General features: G+C 33.0%; 1 protein-coding gene across 2 annotated transcripts in view; it reads right to left on the bottom strand.

Moving 5' to 3' along the window:
* The window catches only part of CSMD3 (CUB and Sushi multiple domains 3), a 1,203,192-nt gene that overhangs the window by 831,879 nt on the left and 349,133 nt on the right, over positions 1–22,180 (bottom strand). The gene's annotated exons all lie outside the window — the stretch shown is intronic.

Genomic DNA, 22,180 nt, shown 5'->3' with positions numbered 1-22,180 from the left:
TCTTTGTTTAAGTAAAAATTAAGTAGTACTTTCCCCTTCAAAATTACTTTTCTGCAGATCACTGAGTCACTAAAACCACTGCTTCAGTTCTCTAATAAAATATTCTGACTTCTTGATCAATTACAATGAGACACTCTTGTTTAAGTGTACTGTTGCAATGAAATCCGGGGTGGTTATCTTCCAAACCCTACAGGTAAGATCTTAAAGTGTTTTAAAAATAAAATCAACTATATTGGTATTTTTAAATATTTTCTTTTTTCTACATTCTACCATTTCCAAATAAAGACATTCGGGGCTTACATATCACCTCTGCCACATTCGTTGGAATTTTTCTCTGTACTCTCTCCTGTGGGAAAGAAAAGGGTCTTGTTTGTTTCTTTTTCTTTAGCTCTCTACGTGGTCTTGGCACATGTCTGCCAATCACATGGGCTTCAGTAATTATTAAATGAAAAAGACATCTGCCAACCAACTCAAGTGTACATAGGGAAGAGTCTAAACTAAATGCTTCATGACAGAACACTTAATTAAATTATACTACATAGGCCTTCCTTAATGGAGTAACGTCAAAGAACAGTTTTGAAGGTTTTTATTATTTTAAAATTACATTAAAACAAACTACACCTAGAATGGACATGGCTATTCGAAGTTGTGAATATCATAATTATTTTAACTCACAAACATTTATTATACATCTACCATGCACTAAGCTAGGCACAAGCAATACACATATGAATGAATAATTTTATTTGTTGAGGAACTCACCACCTAACAGAAGAGAAATTAAAAATAGTCCTTAATGCACTGAGATGAGCACCAGTATTACTCACAAATATAATAAAAACTCACATAAGCAAGTCATTAATTCTGTAGGTACAAAAGAGTCTCTGCTACTATTGAATGTTTTCATTATAAAAATAACAGGAAAAAATTACATGTTTTTCATCAAGTTTACAGAAAAAAACGTTTCCCTAGGTGTGATTTCTAGCCAGAAAAGGCAAATTTGACTGGCATAGAAAATAGAGACCAATATATTTCCTTCGGTTACAATTAAGTGAAATTTAACGCAACAAAAACTCATGATCCTATTTCACCTTCAAAATAGAAATTATTTGTATGTCACTGTTTCTATTTTTAAAGCAATTAGAGAAAATGAATAAAACCTATTTTTCTACTTTCCAGTACTCTGTTGTAAGAATTTTAAAAAAAAAATTTTAAATGACATTTCTCCCACATTGATCTTAAGTAATGGAAGTATGAAAATAAAAGTTACACTGTATTTTTATTTCATAGTGTTATTTCTCCTTGAATTCTTGAACAACTTTTGTGCATCTTATGGAAAGGCTTAGCTATACATTTAAATGTTCTCTGAAGAATCATATTACTGAAAATCACTGTTAGCTTATTAATTGCCTAGGAATACTATAAAAAAGTGCAATAAAATATTTAAGACAACATAATTTTATTGCCTCACATTATTGCAAGAATCCTACCTTGCCTTTTAGCTTTCTTTTGCTCGCTGGCAATACTTTTCATTCCTTGGCTTGTAGATGCATCATTCCATTCTCTGCTTCAGCATGATATATCCTTCTTCCCTATGTATCTATATCCAAAATTTGCTTTTCTAATAAGGACCAGAGTTAATGGATTCGGGCCCACACTAAACTAATCTGTTGTATTTGAACATATCTGCAAAGACCCTATTTCCAAATAAGGTCACATTTACAGGTACAAGAGGTTGAGATCTGAATATATTTTTAAGGGGGAAACAATTCTACCCACTAAATGTGGGAACAAAGTGGTATTTTGGCATAATGGAAACTGTGTGAGCAGGAATTTCAGAGAAGTAGCCAAAAGGCTACCAAGCCTTAACACCCAGCTCAGGTTCTACCATTTCTGTGGAAGTTTTCCTGATAACCATAATCTGAATGTTTCTTCATTTTCTGAAACCATAAATACTTCTACCCTGTACCTTGTACTTAGGGTTTCTATACCATGTCTCCAAATATATAATACAAAATACAAAATTAGGCTGCATATTCTTATTTTTTCTTCTTTTTTATGATACTATAAACTTCTAGAATAACTTACATGCAATAGCTACTTAAAAGATAATTAAACTCTAAATTTTCCATTTTATTTTATTTAGAATGATGAATTTCTACATGATTACATAACAGAAGATACTAGAATAATGCCTTAAAACCGCAACACTATGGGTGTTCACACAACTAAATGTGAGGCAAAAAATTAGCAGTACAATTATAAGTATAATGTAATTTACTTGAGAAAAAATAAAGCAAAGGTTATCCCAGAATGCTTTTTTACAGTTATGTCTTATCAAACCAATGTAAATCTATCAAGAAGATTATTAAAATATTAATAATAAGAATTATTTAGATGATAAAATCAAATGGATTATTCCATACAACTCAACCTGAGGAATGTCTGCATCTTTAGCACTGGTTCAGTAGTTTTAAATACCATGAAGTATGTAGAGAAGGGAATAGAGTATGAGCTCCATGAAAGCAGAAATGATAAACATTTTGTCAACCAATATACATCTACTTCCCAGCACAAAGTCTGATGTGTTTGTTGAATTAATGAAGACTAATTTTTCTTTTCAGCATATAGTATTTAACAAAGATTCTCCTAGATTAATTTTGCTAGGCAAGTGATGGTCTATATGTGTGTGTAAAGAGTTAATAAACACTCAAACTTCAGTCAACAAGACCTGTGAAAAATATTAATGAGACAGGGCTGGAATATGAAAGTTAGGAAACAAAATCTTAATCTAGCAGTTTATAACATTTACAGCTTACATAGATAGTGCAGGGATGGAAATCCCCAAAATGCTACATGTTAGCCCAATGCAGGCCACAAGCCCATAGATGTAGACATTCCCTGTGGCAAATAACGTCATTCTGGAAATGACCAAAATTGGCTATTGTAGTTTAGGAGTGTTAACACTAATAACCACCTTCTTCTGATCTAATTCTGTGTTCACTAAGCAAACATATAGTTAATTATGACTTGCCATAAACATCTACACTCAGGGAGAGAATTTGTTGTTATAGGGACACAATTTTTCTGGTGCATAAAATAACCAAGTATTATTTATTCATTTAATCATTCATTTAATAAGCATGGAGCATATCATATGCTCCGTGTACAGCCCTAGATTATTAAGGTAAATAAATGTGGCATCATTTTTATGGAGATTATGTTGCACAAAGAATAGAGTGATTTAACAAGTAATTGAAAAGTCTGATGACTGTTGAAAGATGTGGATAGTAATGTGGAAATATACCTGGAAATTTTATCTACTTTAGATAAGAAAGACATAGAGCAAGTTTTGGGGTTTTGCTTTTTTAAACAGGTTCTATATTTTATTTTAACCTAAAGAATATAAACACTCATTGCCAATCTTTTGATACAGCTTGGGACAATTTGTTGAATGTCAATCTGTGAAATGGAGTTCTGAACTGATTTTGTTAGTTTGCTTTTATGTGAACCATATCCATAGCTATCCCTTCTATGACTTCCAGTTTTGGTTCCCTTAAAACAAAGCAAGAATTTAAAGAATTTAAAGACATAAGTAAATGTCTTTATGAAGCAGGGATGAGAATGAGAGTATAGAACTTTCAAGTGTTTTTTTTTTTTCCCCAATTTTGCCGATTATGCAATTTAAATACAGTTTATACAGCAAATTTTCTTGGAGATTTTCCAAAGCATACTACCTTGTTTTTGTATAACCAAACTTTTTTTTAATTGAGTGAAAAATTATTTAAATTTTATAGTTCTTTACAATTTCCAAATGTTTCACACACGATTTTACATTATCCCACATGGAATAGGCATTATCCCACAGGGAAAATAGGGAGGAGTAGAACATTTCAGGAAGATGGAATAAACAGTATATGCAAAGGTCTTAATTATGTTATATTATAAGAAATTTAAGGAATGCTACTGTGACAGCAGCATGGGAGGTAAAAGTGGGAGTAAAGATGAGAAAGCAGTGAAACCGAAATTAATAATCTCACCTAAATTAGTACTCTATCTTGTGTGAGTTTGGTTAATGTTACTCCGCTCTAACAAGATAGATTCAGTTTTGTTATGATTGTCAAGATCAATTTTCTCACTCTGAAAATATTCTTGGTAACTAAACTGCACCCAAATGATTCCTAGTAATATCCTGTCCTCTCTTAATTCTTCAATCAACCTCTATAAAAGCAGATAATTTCAAAAAGTGAAATCCATAAAGTTTTGAAATTTATCATTCTATGTGGTTATATTGGCTGATTAAACTGAATGTGTGGAAGAAAAAAGTGTTAGAAAAGAATAATTCTACTAAAAACAAATATTGTGACAAAGGCAAATTATATCTAAAAACATTACTAGCATGTTTGCTTATGTGTGTATTTCTAATATATTACATCAATTTTAAGAACATATGTCATGAATATTTATAACTTAACTGAACTTCAGCAAATTGCTACTAAATATAATGGTGTTACTTATGCTTACTAAGAATTTAGGCATTTAAAAAGACCTTGAAAAAATAGATGTTAATTTTTAAAATATGACATTGTCTAGTCTTTCTTTGAATGACAATCTACTGTACTTCTTTAGCAAAATGGAGGTATGACAAATTTTCTTTGATCACTAAATTTCCAGTTTGAATCAGTATCTTTTTGAGGATTTTCATCAACTCTCAATTCAATTGAAAATAATGCTTATAAAAATATAAATTATAAAAATCATTTCCATCACAGATCCTTTATTTATTTATTTTTCTTTTTATAGCTGCATTTGCAACACATGCAAGTTCCTGGGCTAGGAGTCAAATCAGAGCTGCAGCTGCAGCCTACACCCCAGCCACAACACTGGGTCTGAGCTGCATCCATGACCTATGCAATGCTGCACAGATAATTTATAATTTAGGTTTAAGACAAATAGCTTTATCTCTATCTTTTTTTCTCCTACATCTAGGACACTCATGATTTAAGCATATTATTTCCTCAAAAATTACACACATTCTGCACCAGAAGTCAAGGATTTAGAGGGAGAAAAATAAAACTTACAACCTGAATAGAAGACAGACAGGTTTTTAACCTTCCTTGAAATTCCGTATATTATACACATTAGGATCACATGTTAGGTATTAGCAACTTACTATTTAACCATCAGGGTACATGTTTCAGGCTGATAGCAACAGATTCCAATGGCTTAAAATTTCCCCACAAAACTGGGATTAGGTATGAAATTTCAACTCAGCTGAGGATATATCTTAACACTGAATATAAATTAAGCATGCCTTCTCCTTAACTCCCTGGGCGTATTTCTTGGTATCCTATTAACTTTTTTAGATATTTCTGCTAACCCATCTCAATAAATTATTTTCACTCAACATTACCTCTTCTTCTTTTTCTGTTCTTATATTATCTTATTTGTGGCCGTAATATTTCTGGAACAATTTAGTAATCATTTTTCTTATTCCCATCTAATCACTGCTATGTAAAAGGGATTTAGGGGATTTTTAATCAATCACTTCATCCTAAATAAAGACTTATTTTCTTCTAGGAAAGTTCTGAAGGAAGCAATTATTTTTCATTTTCCCAAAAGAATTTGGGACTGAAAATGAATTATATAATCTAGATAAAAAAGCTCATGATATATTGAATACTGACATGTTATCGTCTATAAAGCAAAACAAAAACATAATTTTCTTATTGAATATATGGACATAAACCCCTGAATATATTTTACTTAATGAGAGATAATAAATGGAAATTAATTTTTAAATACCAAGAGAGAAGATCAAGATGGAAGAATAAAAGGCATGGAACTCAACGCTTCCTGTAAATGCATCAAAAATACATCCACATGTTCAACAGTTCTCACAGAATAGACACTGAACTCTTGAAGAAGATCTCATAGAACTAAAGCTGCAAGAAAATTTACCATATAACTGTACCAGACAAAAAGGAAAACAGAGGAAGAGGAATAAGAAGCCACCTGCACCCCTGGGAGGAAGCTGTGAAAGGGGAAATGCTTGCTCATGTTGGGAGGTCCATAGGAGCAGATAAGGAGCCTCATAGCTCAGAGGAAAGTGAAACATCTGGCTTGAGGCAGACAGGACACAGAGACCAACAAAGATGGTCCTGACCACCTTGCTGCACCACCCCACCCATGAGGAGCACCTGCTGGTGTGTGCAGTGGCTGTGTGCTAAAACTTGGGTTTCAGCATATAGACCTGGGAGAGGATTTGGTTAGGCTGTGCCGAGACACCCTAAAGGGCTTGGAATGTGGTCAAGTCCACAACTGAGAATGTGCATACAATGGAGCCTCGGTCCACCATAGAAGCCCTATTGTCACCATGTGCTAGAAGGGAAGCTTCAGCAAATTTAAGAGGATATAAATTATTTCAAACATGTTTTCTGACTACAAAGGCATTAAATTAGAAATCAACTATGGAAGGAAAAACAAGAAAAAAAAAAAGATCACATACAGACTAAACAACATGCAACAAAAAAAAAAAAAAAAAAAAACAAAACAAACCAAAACAAAACAAACAAACAAACCAAACAACAACAACAACAAAAAACAATGGGTCAAGGATAAAATAAAAGAGGAAATCAAAAGTATCTTGAGAAAAATGAAAATGAAAACACAAATATACCAAACCTGTGGGGTGCAGCAAAAGCAATCCTTAGAGGGAAGTTCATAGTGATACGTGCCTTCCTCAAGAAAAATCTCAAATAAATAGCCTAACCTACCACCTAAAAGAATTAGAAAAACAACAAACAAAACCTAAAATCAGGAGAAGGAAGGAAATAATGAAGATCAGGAAATAATAAACATTATAATAAATAATAAATATTTTTATAATATTAAAAATCCTTGTCAATGAAAGAGACATTAAGAAAACAATAGAAAAAAATCAATAAAGCTAGGAGCTGATTCTTTGAAAGGATAAACAAAATTGACAACTTCTGGCCAGGCTAACCAAGAATAAAAGTGAGAAGACCCAAATAAACAAAATAAGAAATACTACCAACACCATAGAAACACAAGAAATCATAACCGGATATACTGAATTTTTACATCAACAAATCAGATAACCTAGAAGAAATGGACATTTCTAGAAACATACAGCCCACTAAAACAAAATCAATAAGAAATAAATAATTGGAACAAACCAATTACTAGAAGTGAAATATAATCTGTAATTTTAAAAAAATCTCCCTGCAAATAAAAGTTCTTCTCACACTATTCCAAAAGATTGAAGATGAGGGAACACTCATTCTATGAAGCCATCAACACCCTGATACCAAGACAATGACACTATCAAAAAAGAAAATTACAGATACAATTGTTGAGATACAAAAATCCTCAACAAAATATTAGAAAATTAAATCTAACAACACGTAAAAAGGATTATACACCATAATCAGGTTGGATTCATCCCAATGTCAGAAGGATGGTTCAACATATAGTAATCAATGTAATATACCACATCAACAAAAGGAAAGACAAAAACCACATGATCACCTCAATAGGTGCATAAAAAACATTTGAGCAAATTCAACATCTATTCATGATAAAAACTCTAACCAAAGTAGGTATAGAGGAAACATAGCTCAATATAGCAAAGCTATTTATGACAAATCCACAGCCAACATAATACTCAATTATGAAAAGCTTAATACTTCCTGCTCAAATCTGGAACAAGAGAAAGATGCCCATTCTCACTTCTATTCAACATAGTCCTAGCCACAATAATCAGATGAGAAAAAGAAATAAAAGGTATCCCAACTGGAAGGGAAGACATAAAATTGTCATTATTTGCAAATGACATGATAACTGCATGTAGAAAACCCTAAAGACTCCAGAGGAATACCATTACAACTGATTAAGGAATTCAGCAAGGTAGCAGGAAACAAGATTTACATGCTGAGAACTATAAAGCACTGATCAAGGAAACAATATGATTTAAAGAAATATGAATATATCCTGTATTTTTGGATTGGAAGAATCAATATTGTTAAAATGGCCATACTATCCAAAGCAATCTACAGATTTAATGAAATCCCTGTCAAATTACCCATGACAGTTTTCACAGAGTAAGAACAAAGAATCCTAAAATGTATACAGAACCACAAAAGACCCAGAACTGCCAATGCAGTCCTGAGGAAAAAGAACAAAGGTGGAGCCATAACCCTCCTAGACTTCAGACAATATTACAAAGCTACAGTAATCAAGACAGCATGGTATTGGCACAAAAAAAAAGAGGTTTTTTGTTTGTTTTCTCATTTCTTACACACACACACACACACACACACACACACACACAGGAATATTACTTGGGCATGAGAAAGAATGAACTAATACTACTTGTAGCAACATGGACAAACCTAGAGAATATCATACTGAGTGAAGAAAGTCACAGAGAGATACAGATATCATATGATATCACTTATGTGTGGATGCTAAAGTAATGATACAAATGAACTTATTTACAAAACAGAAACAGACTCACAGACATAGAAAACAATTTTATGGTTACCAAAGGGGAAAGGGGGTATGGATAAATTAGAAGTTTGGGAGAAAAGATCACATTACTATACATAAAATAAACTACTAGAACTTACTGTATAGCACAGGGAACAACAATCAATATCTTGGAATAACCTATAAAGGAAAATAATCTGAAAAAAAACTCTGCTGTACACCTTTAACACAATGGTAAATCAATTACACGTCAATAAAAATTTGTAAAATACCTATTATTTTCAAATAGGGAGATGTTGAATATTTATTAAACTTATCTGATTTTACTGGGGTATAGAGCTTTTATGGATAAAGTATCCATGCCTTCTTTTTTTATATCCTTTGTAATTTGACCTTGTAGCTTCTCCCAAGTGTCTCCCATCTGCAGACAATTTCTCTTGAATTAAAAAATTTGTATCAGTTTTTAAGATTCATTCTCTCTACCATCCCAACTTAATCCAGGAAACAAACAAATCAAAAAAGAAAAAGAAAATATTTACCTTTCTGGAGTTCCCATTGTGGCTCAGTGGTTAAAGAACCTGATTAGTATCCATGAGGACGTGGGTTCAATCCCTGGCCTCATTCAGTGGGTTAAGGATCTGGCGTTGCCATGGGCCATGGTGCAGGTCACAGATATGGCTCAGATTCCTTGTTGCTGTGGCTTAGGCCAGCAGCCGTAGCTCTGATTTGACCCCTAGCCTGGGTACCTCCATGAGCTGCAGATATGGCCCTTAAAAGACAAAATACATGCATATGTATATATATATATGTGTGTGTGTATATATATATATATATATATGTATGTGTGTGTGTATATATATGTGTATATATATATATGTATGTGTGTGTGTATATATATATATATGTATATATATATGTATGTGTGTGTATATGTATATTTATATGTATCTTTTGAATCATTATGACTCCTGGCCATATATGTGAATTTAAGATATGTTGAACAGAAAATGACTCTTCAGCAAAAACATCAGCCACTGAAGCAGAGAGAGGCACTGCATAAAAGTATGACTTATAAAGTCTTTCACTGCTCGATCAGCAAAAGTGAATCAAAATAGGTTTTAATGCTTCACTTTTATGCTATAGTTGATATGTAAGTATAAGTAATTCTATATGAATTTACTAATTATTATTTTGGAATCTATGGTATAAAAGTACTTTGGGGATAAAAATTTGCCTGTAAGAGTCTCTGAAGGACACGACACCGTTTTTTTCATGTAAGTGGAATTAATCAAGTTAGGTATCAGCTGTTTTATGAAAATTATCATGTTATAAATGGAATAAAATTATAGAAGGTGACTTATAAAAGCAATACTAAACCAGGAATTACAATTCTACTTTAACTAGAACAAAATCATTCAGAAAAAGTCCCATTAAAATGAACATATATAATATATTCTTAAAGTTCATTAAAAAAACTCAATATTTGGGGGATACTCCACTCCTACCCTGGGAACTTTCATATGCCACAGGTGAGGCTCCCCCCCCAAAAAAAGTGGTGGTGTCTCCTTGTCTCCCCCTGGCTAAGGATAACTTCCAATAAATTGCATAAAAATGAATAAAACAAGCACTAAACTTTCTGATGAATTTTAAAAAAGAACAGACAAAGAGAGTAAGCAAGAACAGTGGAGTTTCTTAGCCGTAGTGGCTCCAGGTAATGCTCATCTAGGTAACACTCTAGAGAATATTTTATTAGAGATGAAGTGAGGAGAGCAAGGAATTATGAAAAGTTTCAGTTGGGACTTTCTTATGGATAATAGTGACAAATTAGTTGTGTCTGACTTTTACAGATTAAATAAAATCATAAAGTTAGTCATATATTTCATATACTAGAGCTTTGGTTTAACATTAGAGATTTGTACAGTTTCACAGTCTTTATGAAAGATCATACAAGATTGAAAAAGGCAATCAGATATGACATCTTTTTTTCCCTTTGAAGTTGAAACATATTCCTGATGAGTGCATTTCCATAATTAAAATATTTTACATAGGTAAATGAGTTTCTTTTAAAAACAGAAGTAGTATTACTTTACTTCTACACTTGCATTAAAAATGCAGTTTACTGGTACAGCCACTATGGAGAACAGTTTAGAGATACCTTAGAAATCTATATATAGAACTTCCATATGACCCCACAATCCCACTCTTGGGCATATATCTTGACAAAACTCTACTTAAAAGAGACACATGCACCCGCATGTTCATTGCAGCACTATTCACAATAGCCAGGACATGGAAACAACCCAAATGTCCATCAACAGATGATTGGATTAGGAAGAAGTGGTATATATACACAATGGAATACTACTCAGCCATAAAAAAGAATGGCATAATGCCATTTGCAGCAACATGGATGGAACTAGAGACTCTCATCCTGAGTGAAATGAATCAGAAAGATAAAGAAAATTTCATATGATATCACTTATAACTGGAATCTAATATCCAGCACAAATGAACATCTCCACAGAAAAGAAAATCATGGACTTGGAGAATAGACTTGTGGCTGCCTGACGGAAGAGGGAAGGAGTGGGAGGGATCTGGAGCTTGGGGTCATCAGATACAACTTAGAATAGATTTACAAGGAGATCCTGCTGAGTAGCATTGAGAACTACATCTAGATACTCATATTGCAACAGAACAAAGAGTGGGGTAAAAAAATGTATACATATAAGAATAACTTGATCCCCATGCTGTATAGAAGGAAAAAATAAAAAATAAAAATAAATAAATTGAAAAATTTGAAAAAAGCAGTTTATTTAATAAAAGTACAACAGCAAATTTAAGGTCTGGTTTTTAATGATATAAAAAATCTCTAGTAATAACTAATTAGTGTACACACTAATAATTAGAAGGATAATCAAATTTGTCATAAAAAACTATATTCATAATATGCATATGTGAAATTTATGTTCTGTATATAATTAGTTTTATATCAAATATGTTAGATACGTCTAATAATTAATATATTGCACCTTAGAAAATCAGAAACAAAATATTTTGCATTTTAATGGAAGTGGTCTGGTTAGAAACCTTTGAAAACATTTCTCTTGGTAGACACCCAATATTTGCATTAATTCTGGTTTCATCTATCACAAAATACTTTTTTCAACAAATGAGCAAGATTTACATACATTGCTAACTCTTCTTGCTACACTGCAAAACAAGTTTTCCTTAAGGCTAAGAAAATATTTTTAAATGTACTAAAAATGGTAAATTAACCACATGAGACATTCTCAGATATCTAGGAGAATTTCTAACTCTTTGAAGCAAACATATTTAAGCATCAATCTAATCTTCAATAGAAACTTCAGGCTATGCTTAAAAACATTAATCCATACTGAGCTACTCATATGTCAAAGTTTCAGGTTTTTAAAAGGTCTTACTGGGATACAGTATGTTTTTGTAAGAAAGTACTAGTTATACACATAACAAGAAGTAATTTTATCAAAAGGTACACTGCAGCAAGTATTAGGAGATCTCAATTCTCAACCTGTATTTTCAACATACACATAAACAATGAGCCTCAAGACTCATTTTCCTTAAAGGGGAAAACGGGCCAGCTGGATCCTTAAAATCCCTCTGGCTCTTAACATTTTATGATTATCCTATTTAATTTTATAGAGGAGGCAACCATGATGGGAGAATGGATAAGGAAAATGTAGCATATACATAAAAAAATACTATTCAGCCTTAGAAAAGAAGGAAATCCTGCTGTATTTGACAACATGGATAAAACTTGAAGACATTATGCTAAGTGAAATAAGCCAGCCACGAAGGACAAACGCCACATTATGCCACTTATGCAAAGCATCTGATATAGTTAGACTCATAGAAACAGAGAGTATAATGGGATTTGCCAGCAGATGAAGGAAAGGGAAAATGGGGAGTTGAGATTCATTGTATTTAAAGTTTCAGTTATGCGAGATGAATAAGCTCAAGAGATCCACTGTACAACATTGTCCACAGAGTTAACAACACTGTATTACTGTATTGTACTCTTAAAATTTTGTTAATAAGGTAGATCTCATGTTAAATATTATACAACAAAAAATTCCAAATTATAGAATCATAAGATCAAATAACTTTACTACTATAGATAAGCAATAATATTCAGAAACATAGCTCCACTGCATGTTTTAGTTATAATAATTGTTAGAAGTTAGGTAATAAGAAGGAGCACCTGTTTGATAAGATTAGTATCTGAATGATTTACTTTTACCAAATAAGGATTATAGCAGTCATCTCTAATTAAATTGTTTAGCTAGAAAATTGTTGGTTCATTGGCAATCTTTGTGCTACGCATTACACAAATTTATACTGTATATATGTGTATATATTATAAAATTAGCATAATTAATTTGATAAATCATGTTAATTGACTTCTAGCTTTTTGAATGGTAAGAAATATTTCAACTCTTGTGAGACAGCCTATAGAACAATTATATATAACAATGTTACAATATTGATAAAACCAAACTTATTCCTTTAATTGTTATAGCAATGCACAGGAATCATTTAGTTTGCAGACTTACTGATTTCATGCCTATAGAATCTAAATCAGTAATCTGTGTGGAAGCTCAGAAATCTGCAATTTAACAAATACCACAGAAAATTTTGATGTAGATTACAAAAACACCAAGTAAGAAATACTGCTAAATTTGGACTGTTAGCATATATGTAATATATATTTCATATATGTGAAAGATACACATTGGTATATGTGTGTGTTTATCTGTACCTATGAATGTGTATATAACATATATATACACATATATATATACACACACACACATAGGTACATATCTGTATCAGTATATATCAGTATGGACATACACATAATTATATGTAAAACACTAATGAGTACATATTTTCCCTGGAGGGACTGCATCAGTAAAAACTGTGTGGTTTTTTTTTTAGTTGTATCCTAATATTTCTCCTTTTCTTTTGTAATGATATGATTTTAGATGAGCAAAGTTCACCTAGAATAAGAGCTACATTTCTCTGTATCCTTACAGTCAAGTGGCCATGTAAGAAAAATTTGGCCAACAAGCATAAACTGAAGTAGTAGAAAATGCAATACAAAATATGAGGTAGCAATCAGAATCTTGATTAAGAGAGAGTTGATGGGTTTCCTTTAGTCCTTCCTTTACCCCTTCTTCCAACTGTCTGGACTGTAAACTAAGTGGATGTAGTTTGAATATTACATGATCTTTGGAATGAAGGCCACCTACAAATAGAGCAATGATATAAGAGGACCTTGAGTGTATGATATCAGGGGGTTCCAAAAATGTCTTGTACATCTATGTCCATATTTACATTTTAAAAATTTGCATTTCATTCAAGCCTGCTGGTATTTTTTAAGTTTCTTTTACAGTCCAACCCAACCCAAAGTAATGCATACAGCTTCAATCAAATCAAGTACAATCATTGAGAAAAAGAGGTAAAAAACAGATGGCCAACTGATATCCTTTTTATAAAGGCCAAAAATAATTTCTTCATTCCAGAAATGTATACCATATATCTTGGGCATGCAATGTACAGTTCTAGACATTATGTATAACCTGAGATCCATCTTCTGGTTAAAATTCTGTTATTTTAGTAATAATACACATACAAATAGAAACAAAGTAAGACCACCAACAATCATTTACAACAGAAAAAACTGCAATCTTAAATTCACTTAAAACATGGAAATTTGTGCAAATTACAAAATAGAGTGAAAAATAAAAAAAACAGATAAATGCTATACATATGCCAGAACACACAGAAAATATAAAGAAAAAAAAAAAACCTCCACTCAAAAATTATTTTGAAAAGATAGAGTCAGTGAATAATAAGAAAAGGTAGAAAAAACAATTTCACGATTACAAAGGAGATGGATGTGGATGTTCCTGAAGAGGAAATGTTCATTTGAATATCACAAATAAATCAAGTACAATAAGTATTTATGTAGGAATACCATTGGTCTCTTTGCAAAAGGCAGTTCTAAAGAAATGATGGGACAAACCAAGTTACATCTAGTTAAAGAGTGATTGATCAAGGAGCAAAAATTGATGTGTAGAATAGAACTAAGAAAATTACAGAAGGTGAGAAAGGTCAAGACCTAGTGTACAATTGGAGGAACTAGCTTTAGATGGGAGTTAGCCTACAATGGAAAATTTTATCAGCTCAAATATAAAATTTAGCATTATCTTTAAATGTGCATAAATAATTTAAACATAAAATACAATATACTTTCTTGTATTCTTAATTTTAATAAAATTAATTTAAATGGGCTTTTCTGTTTTATGATTTGAATGTTTTCACTAATATTCTGATTTTGAAAACCATGTTAATTCATGACTTTATCCAATATTTCATTTTTTATGACTTCAAAATTCTTCCCACCTAATTCTATCTGTCATAATTATGTTACATATTTTCATCTTCTGGTGGGGGGACATGTTCTGTGGAAATCCTGCCTAACCCTCAACTCTACATCTTACAAATGAACTCATTCCCCTTCTGGTTCAAATATATTAGAGTTATCTTCCTGATCTTTGTATTATTACTTATATAATTTTACTATCAACCAACCTAAAAAACTATAATATTAGAGAATTCTTTATTACTGTGACATTCAGTGTGATATTCAATCACTCATTCCTCTTGGTTCTAGCCCATGATAACAAGCCTTTGCACTTTTATTTCCATATGCAGTGATTCCAAATTGATTAAACTCCTCATAATCCCTGGCAGAGAGTAGTCTCTCACATGACTTTTTAATCTTCGTTTTCATGGTTTGCCTCACCCATCAGCAAACAGACTCCCTAAAGTCCTCCTAGGCACACAGTTACCACTAATCATACCCAGAGACAAAACCCCACCCATCAGAGGGACAAGGCTTAACTCCATCTACCAGTGGGTAGGCACCAGTGCCTTCAATTAGGAAGCCTGCAACAAACCCCTCTATCAACTTCACAAACAAGGAGAAGACACCAGAAGCGAGAGAGGCTACAACCCTCTAGTCTGCAAAAAGGAGACCAGACGAAAAGCTATGCAAAATGAAAAGTCAGGAATATAAGCCATATGAGGAAACTAAACAAAACCCCAGAAAAACAACAAAGTGAACGTGAGATTAGCAGTCTCCATAAAAAAGACTTTCAAATAATGATAGTAAAGGTGATCCTCAATACTGGAAAAAAGAACTGGAGGCAAAGATTGATAAGTTAGAAGAAAAATTGAACAAAGAATTATAAGATTTAAAGATTAATAAATAAGCATAGATCCAAAATTTAATAACCAAAATAAAAAATTCTCTAGAAGGAACCAATAGCAGATTACAAGATGCAGAAGAACAAATAAGTGAGGTGGAAGACAGACTCATAGAAATCACTGATGTGGAAATGAATAAAGGAAAAAGAATGAAAAGAAATGAGGAGGGCCTAAGAGAACTCTGGGACAATCTTAAACACACCAATATTTGCATTATAGGGGTGCCAGAAGAAGATAGAGAGAAAGAGCCAGAGAAAATATCTGAAGAGGTAATAGCCAAAAATTTCCCTAACAGGGGAAAGGAATCTTACAAGGTGTTGATGAAAGAAATCAAAGATGACACAAACAAATAGAAAGATATACCATACCCTTGGATTGGTAGAATCAATATTGTCAAAATTACTATATTACCCAAGACAATCTGCAGAGTCAATGCAATCCCTATCAAATTACCAATGGCATTTTTTTTTACAGAACCACAACAAAATATTTTAAAATTTGCTTAGAAACACAAAAGTCCTTAGATAACCAAAGTAATCCTGAGAAAGAAAAATTGAGCTGGAGGAATCAGGAATCCTGGCTTCAGACTATACTACAAAGCTACAGTGATCAAAACAGTATGGTACTGTTTTATAAATTAGGGGAACAGGATAGAAAGCCCAGAAATAAACCCAAACATCTATGGTCAACTAATCTATGATGAAGAAGGCAAGAAGATACAATGGAGAAAAGAAAGTCTCTTCTGTAAATTGTACTTGGAAAACTGGACAGCTACATGCACAAGAATGAAATCAGAACATTTTCTAACATCTTACACAAAATAAATGCAAAATGGATTAAAGACCTAAACGTAAGACCAGATACTATAAAACTCTTAGGGGAAAACAGAGGCCGAACACTTTCTGACATAAACAGCAGCAATATCTTCTCAGATCTACCTCCTAATGACAATAAAAACAAAAATAAACAAATGGGACCTAATTAAACTTAAAAATTTTTGCACAGTAAAGGAAACCATAAACAAAACAAAAAGACAAACCACAAAATAGAAGAAAATCTTTGCAAATGAAGCAACTGACAAGGGATTAAACTCCAAAATATATGAACACCTCCTGAAGCTCAATATCAAAAAAACAAACAACCCATCAAAAAATGGGCAGAAGATCTAAACATACATTTCTCCAAAGACAATCAGATGGCCACAAAACACATGAAACGATGCTCTACATCACTAATTATTAGATAAATGTAAATCAGAACTACTATGCGGTATCACTTTATACCAGCCAGAATAGCCATCATAAAAAAGTCTACAATTAAATGTTGGAGAGGGTGGGAATGTATATTGGTGCAACCACTATGGAAAACAATATGGAGTTTCTGCAATAAACTAAAAATAGAAGTACCATACCATCCAAAGATCCCACTCCTGGGCATCTATTCTGAGAAAACCATAATTCAAAAAGATATATGCACTACAATGTTCACTGCAGGACTATTTACAATAGCCAAGACATGGAAGTAACCTAAATGTCCATCAACAGAGAAACAGATAAAGAAGATGTAGTACATATGTACAATGGAATATTACTCAACCTTAAAAAAGAATGAAATAATGCCATTTGTGGCAACACGGAAGGACCTAGAACCTATCGTACTAAGTGAAGTTAGTCAGACAGTGAGAGAAAAACATCATATGATATCACCTATATGTGGACTCCTTTTTAAAAATATACAAATGAACTTATTTGCAGGACAGAAACAGATTCACAGACTGAAAAACTTATGGTTACCAAAGCAGAAAGTTGGGGAGTGAGAGGGATGGATTGGGGGTTTGGGATTGGCATATGCACACCAAGATATGTGGAACAACTGGCTAATGGGGACCTGCTATATAGCACAGAGAACTCTACCCAGTATTCTGTAATAATCTGTGTAGGAAAAGAATCAGAGAGAATGGATATGTGAATATGTATAACTGGGTCACTTTGCTGTACAGCAGAAATTATCACATCCTTGTAAATTAACTATACTTAAAACTTAAAAAAAAATCACTTCCCCTGCTAGACTTCTAAATTTAGGTCTTTATCCCACACCTTTAGTTCTGCACTAAGACTTGTATAGCCAATTGCTCCTTGAAATCTTCATCAGAATGTTCATTAGCCATCTCAAACTTAACATGTCCAAAAATTAAGCTCTGGATCATTTCCCCAGAAATGTTTCATCAACAGCCTTCTCAATGTTAATTAATGGATATTTCATCCTCTCAGTTTTTCAGGCTAAAAGCCAAAGAAAAAGCTCCTTTTTTTTCTTGAAATTTACATCTCATCAGTCATGTAATTCTCTTAAATTATCCTGAAAACCTAACAATTTCTCATCACCTCCACTGTTATTTTCATCTTCTAATAATTAAAGTATCTTACCTAGATTAATACAAATAATGTTTTCCTACTTTTCCTTCATATAGTTTATTCTACAGCTTTAATATTTTACAAATAAATCCAATAACTCCTTGGCTCAAAACTTTCAAAGACTTCACATTTCATCTAAAAGACCAATATAGGTCTTTATCTGGGCTCTATTAATTCTCTTTAGTTTCAACTACTTTCACTCATGGCCATAAGTGTGTAGTCACAATGACTCTAGCTGTTTCTTTAACACAATGAGGCTCATTTAAGATCATATATTTTGCTCTGGATGTCACTTCTACCTAGAATACTCATCATTTAGCAAATTACTTTACTTCTGTCAAGTCTTTGTTCAAATCTCAACTTATCAATTAAGTAACCTACACAACTATCACCCCACTACTGCTCTCCTGACCTCTCTTAGCCTACTCCACCTGTTCTTTCTTATCACTCTCTAAACAGAGTGTGTTATGACTTTATTTATACTGACTGTCTTCATATTCTTTTTCCCCTGATAGTTCTACAAGAGCAAGTCTCTCTGCCACTTTGGTCAATGATGTTCTGAGAATAATATTTGCCATGTAGTAGGTGTCTAATAAGTAACTGCTGAGTGAACACTAGATGAATAGACTTCTAGTAAGAATCCAAACGGATTTAAGTTTGGAAGACACATTTAAAGAATATCTAATCCAACTCTCCTCCAAGGCTTTGTAAATAAGGCAACACATTTTTCCTGTCATAGCACCTAATGCCAAACAATAACAGAACTGAGAAAAGCCTTGGATGTTACACGTAAGGGACCTGAGGTCTAGCGAGGTGACACAACTTACCTGGTTTCATCTATCAGTTAAGTAGTCAAGACTGAAACTAGAACTCAATGTTCTTTATGCTTTGCCATTTTTCATTTCACGGCAATGGAATCAGCTAACATTCACCAGACCTCATAAAATTTTTTCATCCAGTAATGACTGAGTAGATCAACTACGTTCTGTTGGATCATGCAGTGGTGCTGCTGTTTGTGTAGTACACAAGAATTTAATGACTTAGCACATATAGTTTCAAAAGATGCATTGGCTAACTTAATATTCCCTATGCCACACAATTATTGGGCTGACTTAGTCTCTGTCGCCAAAGTCAAAGCCAAGCTACAGTAAATCTTAGCACACTGCCCAAACTTCCAGGACAAAACTACAATGCATAGCAGCCAGTTCCAAGTTCCCAGTTACTCAATGAAGGACCTGAAGTCAAGAAATCATGTGTATTTTTAATCAGAAGAATATGACTATGTCCCCTACACTCATTTATCTTTTCAATTTCATTATTGACTGAAAATATTATATGAACAATAAATACTCAAAATAAAGAATCAAAATAATGCCACCCAAAATAAAATGTCTCATTTTGATGACCATGTCTTTAAAAAAGATATGAGAACATTAGAGTTAAAGGGATTAGAGGGCCAAGGTGAGATTTAAAGTTTTATTTTAATTATTCACAGATCCTTTTGTGCATCAATTCTGTAACTAAAACAATTAAAAGGAAGTTTATTGATATTTAAGTGACCCCATACAATGTTATTAATTAATTGATACTGTGTATCTTTAGAAGCAATGCTGAGTAGTTATGCTGTGAGCCTATGGAAGTCCTATACTGTGTATCTTTAAATTGGCATTTATAGAAATACGGTTTCAGCATTTGCATCATTTTCTTGAAAAGTGCAGAATGACCTTGTTGGTGTTTATATTTTATAATCAGGATTTTAACAAGTCTTTCTAAACATTCACTCTAATACTAGTTTAGAAGGACAATAAAAACAATTTTTAAGTTGCTATATCCGTCCTGAGAAAGAAAGAAATAAGTAAGTGGCCCAGTGTCATTTAAGGGGAAAATGGAGAGAAGCGCAATTTCTAGATCTGAAGTTATATTGCATAACCTTCATTGTTGTATAAACTTGGAAACATACAAATATATGTTCATATAGATGAGAAACAAATTATTACTAAAAATTCTTAAACTGAAAACTTAATTTTATGAATAGGTATTTTATAATCCCTAGAATAAATGTGTTAGATTTGGTTTCTAGAGTTCAGTGGTAACAAAGGAACAGGTGCCAAGAAACAGTTTTCTAATTTCCTTCTAATAGTAAAATACGTTGCAATTTTTAAAATTTCCATTTTTAATGGGATTGCTTGTATACCCAAAAATAAAATTACTGAAAAAATTCCACAGCATTTTAATCCACCTTCATATGACTCAAATATGTAACATTGTAAAGTAGCAATTTCTGAAACAAAAGATTTTGAATTTTGTAACATTTTTAAATCAGGATTCTTCTGTGTTTCATTGCATCCAGGCATGAAATTATCACAGGAAGAGTTAAAGTTATATAGCCCTGTGTACAAAGGGCCTAAAAGGTAAAGAGAAACACAAACTAACAAAATAAAATAAAATAAAGTTGCTAATTCTAAGTGTGCTATTTTGTCTTATCTAAAAAAGTATGTATTAAACTGATAGAAACACCTGAAATCCAGCCAACTATGAATGTATTATATTAACAAAATTTACCTTGTATCCTTTCAGCAGCAACATGCAATGTTGTCTTACTCTTTCTTCTTCACACTTCTCTTGGTTGTGTGATAGCTTATTCCCTTAGATTTTTCTCCTGTCTCTCTATCTCAGTCTCTTTTGCTGGATCATTCTCCTCAGCCAGGGCCTTATATGTCGTTGATGCTCCAACTCAATCTTAACGCTCTGGTGTCTTCTCATTCTTTCATGTCTCTGTCTAGCCAATAGTATTTTTGTCTTTTGGTTCAATTACCATCAGTAACAACTACATACTAGTTACATTTCTATTAAGAGCTCCTAAATCACATAGATAGATAACGTTGTCTCTTAGATGTTTTAATACCATCTCTCAAAGAGCTTTCAAACCAAATATATCTAAAACAACTCTTATTACGGAGTTCCCGTTGTGGCACAGTGGTTAATGGATCTGACTAGGAACCAGGAGGTTGCGGGTTCAATCCCTGGCCTTGCTCAGTGGGTTAGGGATCCGGCATTGCCATGAGCTGTGGTGTAGGCTGCAGACGCGGCTTGGATCCCATGTTGCTATGGCTCTGGCATAGGCCCATGGCTACAGCTCCGATTAGACCCCTAGCCTGGGAACCTCCATATGCCATGGGAACGGCCCTAGAAAAGGCAAAAAGACAATAAATAAATAAATAAATAAAACTACTCTCACTAATCATTGCATTCCCATTCTAAGCTTGACCTTCCTTCAACATTTTCCAATCCAGTGAGTATCTCTCCTGCCTTTACTAATCTATGCAGGTCAGGAAATGGTGTTATCTTTGAACACCACCTTTATTATTTCTCAATTCACTACAGAAGTCTTTATGATTATACCTTCTAAACATCTCTCAACTCATTCTACTTCTTTATCTCCATCAATACCATCCTAATCCAAGCTACCATGATTTTTTTCTTGGATTACAGCAATCACCTCTTAAGATATTAAGATCTTCCTACAGCAAATTAAGCCCTACTTCAAATCAATCTTTACACTTCATTAAGAATCATTTGAAAATTTGAAATTCTTTATATAATTATTTTTTATAAAAATCATTTAATATATCTCCACTATTCTTCTCAAATTTTTATATGGCTTAAAGGCCCTTTTAAGAGTTTCATGGCTCAGTGTGCTAAGGATCCAGCATTGTCACTGCTGTGGCTCTAGTTACAGCTGTGGCTTGAGTTCAATCCCTGGCCTGGGGACTTCTGCAGGCCACAGGAATGACCAAAGGGAAAAGACTTTTTATGTTCTTAGTTTTGTTTTGTTTTGGCCATGCCAGGGCATTCAGAAGTTTCCAGGCCAGGGATCAAACCAAAACCACAGCAGTGACAGCAACATATCTTTAATAACTAAGCCACTGGGGAACTCCTAAAAGGCC

This window comes from Phacochoerus africanus, chromosome 6 (genome assembly GCF_016906955.1).
Source record: "Phacochoerus africanus isolate WHEZ1 chromosome 6, ROS_Pafr_v1, whole genome shotgun sequence".
Lineage (NCBI taxonomy): Eukaryota > Metazoa > Chordata > Mammalia > Artiodactyla > Suidae > Phacochoerus > Phacochoerus africanus.
Note: the sequence above shows the minus strand (reverse complement) of the source record. Positions and strands in the feature narration are given on the sequence as shown.